General features: G+C 37.0%; 1 long non-coding RNA gene across 1 annotated transcript; it reads left to right on the top strand.

Moving 5' to 3' along the window:
• The first annotated feature begins 628 nt into the window (after nt 1–628).
• Nucleotides 629–3,928, top strand: LOC108804790. Its single transcript, XR_001942375.1, has 3 exons — nt 629–813; nt 2,207–2,316; nt 3,865–3,928. It is a non-coding gene; the product is annotated as an uncharacterized LOC108804790 (long non-coding RNA).
• The last annotated feature ends 1,414 nt before the right edge of the window (nt 3,929–5,342 follow it).

The following is a 5,342-nucleotide window of genomic DNA, read 5'->3' as shown; positions in this document are numbered from 1 at the left end:
GCCTCCGTGCCGCTTCAATGATGGCCAAGCCTGCACGGCATCAGAGGGGCCCGGGGACCACCAAAATTTTCTCACGGACCACTGGTTGGCGACCGCTGCTATAGGAGATGTCTTTTACACAAAGGAAATTAAGAGGTCACTTAGCACACTAAGGTGTGAAAGGAGATCCATTTGCACATTTTCAATTTGAACTTCAGGAATGGGGCAGCCATGCAAGATCCCTGGAGCAAGAAGCAATACATATAGTGATGAGTATTACACTGTCTTCGATCCCTCTTATCTAGAGGTTTCTAACAGCTTAGAAACGACTGCTGTGTGTTTATGTTAGAAGGTTATCAGTTTCCAAGATTCTGATAGAATAGAAAGTAATAGGGAAAGAGCTAAGTTTTCAATGCCTGTGTTGTAAACTGAAAATATTAGTTTTTTCCCCAAAATGCTTATAGTTACATGAGTGAGGGCATGTTTTAAAGTGCAATTACTGCATGTTCAGAATATGTCAATACTTCAGTATGCATGATCTAGGCAAAGTTTGACTTTTTTTCTGGATTTGTTCACTCCCTATGGAAATCATGCTGTTTTCTCTTGCTACAGTTATTCTGCTGAGAATTTAATGTTTTTCTTTAGGTACTGGAGACTTAAGGAAACCAGGTGGTTGTCCAGAGATTCCTGAAGGCAGTAATGATTTGTGCGTTGACAATTGTGTTGATAAGGACAACTGTACCATGATCACTTGTGACTCTGACTCCCAGTGCGAAGGAAGCCTCAAGTGCTGCAAAACCATTTGTGGAACTGTTTGTGCCCCACCAGTTTTCAGTGAGTTTCTTTTAAAGCATGCCAAAGCTTTATTTGTATGAATATGACTCAAACCAAAATTTAATAAAACAGATCAATTGTACTGTTATTCAGCAGTTCTATTTAAGAGAATGTATTTTTGTTTTTTGCTTTCTTTATTACTGGCACATGGGGGAGCACGTGGCCATCAAAGATCCTAATTGCTTATCTAATGTCTGTGCATAGTTTAAGACTCCTGGTGTCTCTGCTGTACATGGCTCTTCCTGCATTGATAAATTGACAACATTTCTAGCTTCAAACGCATCCACGTGCTTGGGAGTTTTGGTCCTGTTAGTCACGCTTATTACAGAACTGGGTTCAGTTTGCAGGGCATTCACCAAACTGCTACACAGTTTGAAGTTTAAAGGAGAACTAAACCCAAACTTTTTTCGGCTTTGGACATGACATGATGGTAATGGGTGTTTGCCTAATTGTATTACCAGCTATAACAATAAGTGGATGGAGAATATGGTGCTTTGGTGCACTTTACAATGTGGTGCTTTTGTGCACTAAACTGTGCCGCAGTAGTATGTGGTGCTGTCCTGCTAACAAAAGGTAGCTTTTCCTGTGTCGCCAACAAGTTCCCACTGCTGACGCTGAAAACTAAAAACATTGAAAGACCCTGACAATATTATATAGAAAGAAAATCTGAAACCAAAACATTAAACCCCGAAACACCAATCATATAACACTGTAACCTAGAAAAAACTTTTTTTAATTTATTTTTTATTTTTGAGAGACAACAAAAAAAAAGAAGCTGACAGAGGTTCTAACACCCCCATACATAGGAATTATTTTTTTTAAACTTAGGTCTGTGTTACTGCTAGAGAGATTTCCTCTCTCTTCCTATTCTGGAGATACCTTACAGGAGTTCCAATCCTTCCCCACCATGTCCAAAACAAACGTTCAAAGGTTATAGATACACTTTGAAGAGCTGATCTATACATCTTCCGTTCAGTATATAGCTGGGTAAATGGGGTTCACACGGCATTACCACCACTAGAAAGAGTATAGGAAATTCCTAAGCCTCTTGACTTCAACTAGTGGCGTTAATTGCGTGCAAACTTCAGTTGTTCAGCTATATGCTGGGTAGAAGATTTATAAATCAGCCCCTAAGTATACATCATATTTAAGCCTATGAGAAGTGTAGTTCTTGGAAACTATATAAGATGGGGAAGTTATCAGAGTATAGTGCCAGCTTTATATATATATATAGTAACGTCTAACGGTCAAAACAACATAATAGATACTGTAAAGGAAAAATATATAAATTGTATTTTACTACATAAATAGGATGGCATTATACATTGCCTTGTTCCCTGTATCTTAAAAGACTACAGAAATATACATTTCTATGGTTTGTTTTTATTATTAGGAAATCCATGCCAAGATAACTTTGACTGTCCTTGGTCACTGAAGTGTTGTGAAGGGGTATGTGACAGTGACTGTGTCTATCAACCTAAGACCACAGCTCCTACACAAAAGGTAATACTATCTGTTTAATTAGAAGAAAACCTTATCATGAGGAGGTTAACCTCTCATGCTAAACATTTGAATACTCTCATAACTTTTGCTAGTTGACTTACTATAATGCTTATCCTATGGCTTTACTGTATACTGTCGTATGTACACACATTTTGTATTTTTTTTATTATTGTAATATTTTATACTTTTTTTAGTGATTTATATTTGAAGTATTGCATGTGAATATTGCATAGTTTATAGTGTCTCTAGGCTCTTTTTCACATAGTTTCTTTGTCTACTTATTTTGCAAAGAAAAATGTTTACAGAGAAAATTGTTTCTAATGCTTTCAGGTTTTTAAACTAATTAAAATGAATGTCACCTAAAACCATTACTGTTTCTCGTACATATAGCTGGAAGGCAATGATGCAAATGGCAAGCCAAAAGCAATCATTTTGCACACAAAGGGGAAAAAAGTTGGGGGGGGGGGCAAAAATGAAAAATGAAAAATTCCAGCCTTTAGAAGAGGTAAACTCAATTTAAGGAGGGAAACCAAAATGTTTCATTTATGTCATACCCACGAACAACCACATTTTTGGGGAGGGTATCTGTGTTGACTTACACAGAGCTAAAATGCAAGAGTTTGTGTCATTCATATGGTGAATAAATCAGTTTGTCAGTAACTAGGTTTTCACAAATTAGTACTGAGGTGAAGAAGGAAGAAAGATGTGTTTTCTGATATGGAGTAATTATTAAACTTCTGTTCTGAAGCTGTGTCCAATACATGTGCAGCTTAGGTTACTCCCTTTGGCCATCACATATCTCCAACAAATACTTTCCATTTTAAGGTTTAAGTAATGGAGCAGGGCTAGGGTTCTGTACAATATAGAAAACCTTTTTAAGGTCAGCCTCCTATTAACTTTACTGACAGCTAATTAATATGTGACTCCTTTTGTTTCCGGCTAAACATTGCTAATAATCAAAAATAAAGAGAAAGAGGAGGTAGAATAGTAAAAAGTCTTCTGAGCAGTTTTCTATGTAGGCCTAATTGTAGGATAGTCTTTTATTTTAGCTGGTATGTTCATCCTACATCTGAGTAGAATGTGGAGCGGAATACAGGAGCATGATTGTTTCAATGTGACCCGATGTTAGAGGGAGGCATGGCTGTACCCATTCATTATTCTGCTTAAGTTGGAAGCCTTGAGATTTCGGATGATCTCTGACAGGGTAGTGGCAAGGTCAGAACTTATGACTTCACTGTCTGCTTGCTTGTTCTTTGTCAGTGACTTGCTAAATAGTAAAGCTGTAACATGGCTTTAATATTTAGTATCCAGTTCCAGGTAACTGAAAAAGAAGTCAATAATGACAAAACCCATTTTTTAAATCATGACATGTTTACATTGAACATAAATATAAAGCTTTCTAAAACAACCTCTTTCCTAAATCATAGCAAATTTAGTTAACTGTTTTTTGTTAGCAATTCAGTGATACTGTCAACAGCTGAGCAGTTTTTGTCACAGTTTTTACTGTAATTCATTTATTTATGCTTTATTATTTTGTTTTTATTCTAGCAAAAGAAGACGCAATGATCAAAACATATGTTGGGTCCTCGTTGCAAGAAATGATGAACATTAGATAGTAGAATAAATAAATGTCAAACAAGTTTCATTGTTATTGTTAATATTACATCCTATAACAAAAACTTAACCATCCTGAGACTGCAATGAGCAAGAAAATGCATTAATGTGTCTTTTTATCAATATTTTAGCCAAGAGTCACCCATTGTTCTAATACAATCTTGGGTGACTGCATTCAATTGGGCAGTGTTAGGACCAATGCTAACATGCTAAAATATGGGAATCCATCAAGTATATAGAAATATAATTGTGATCACTATGGGTCACTGAACTTTACATTTTGGCTTACCTAGTAAACCACTGTAACATTGCAGCAGTTGATCAGTATTTTGAACCCTTTTCCCAGCTTGAGATAAATCATTGTTGAACCTTATGTTCAATAGGAGGTAAAATCTGGTTCTACCATCTATTTTTAGACAACAATTTCCCTGTGAATGTTATTTAGCTTTGTACTAAGCTACTTTAGCAACGGTCATAACCACTGTACCTTTGCTCCCACAATCTTAGTACTGAGAATACATCATAGCTGTGGGACACTGGGTTTTGGCAAGCATATATTGTATAATCACAAACTGTTCTTGTGCATGGGGAACCATCTCTATGAGCCCCCACTTGTGGAAATGTTAACAAAGGCGACAAGCATACAGTAACAAGGGGTTCCTGCACTGGCCCATCCAGCAACAGCTTCCATTAAAGCTCAACCTTTTGTGACTTCTTATAATTCCACCAGGAATCATTACATAAATATAGTATTCATACAGTAAATAGTTTAAAGTGACTGTTATGCTCACATTAATAATTATATTTTATCATTATAGTGTAGACTCAGTGTTTAAACTACTGGTGATTGTGTTAATATGTGTAATTGTGGTGGAAATCAAACAGTAATGACTGTTTATCTGGAATAATCAGAATGAAACATATATTATTATTAATGTTTGTTAGAATTTCAAATGCATCTGAAGGCTTCTGTATGATGGTCTAAACAAGTACCAACTCCAGTTACTATGTGAGCCTCAAAGTAAACACTACATTTCCAGAATTTCTTTGCTTCAGACTGGGTCAAATTCTCCTTTGTTTTCATTTGTGCATCACATGCCCCCCCTCCCAGGGACTGCAGCTCACAGTGGGAGCTTTTCCGCAACAGAGGTAGTGCTGTCAATCAAGAAAGCAGGGGGCAGGACTAGGTGTGGTAAGCTGCTGACTGATAAACTACAGGCTCATGAATCAGCAGTGTCAATGTGGATAGTCACACACCTTGCAACATGTTTGTATCCCACTGTAGTGCCAGGAGGCACAGCTTACATAAGTGTGGCATCTCTGCTCTGAATTCAGGAGTGGTGCAGTATTGTTACTACCCCATCACAGGAAGCTGCATTAGATGGGGCCTTAGTTCTACTATAGTTCTTCTA

Source organism: Nanorana parkeri, unplaced genomic scaffold, assembly GCF_000935625.1.
Source record: "Nanorana parkeri isolate BGI_ZX_2015 unplaced genomic scaffold, ASM93562v1 scaffold73, whole genome shotgun sequence".
NCBI lineage: Eukaryota > Metazoa > Chordata > Amphibia > Anura > Dicroglossidae > Nanorana > Nanorana parkeri.
Note: the sequence above shows the minus strand (reverse complement) of the source record. Positions and strands in the feature narration are given on the sequence as shown.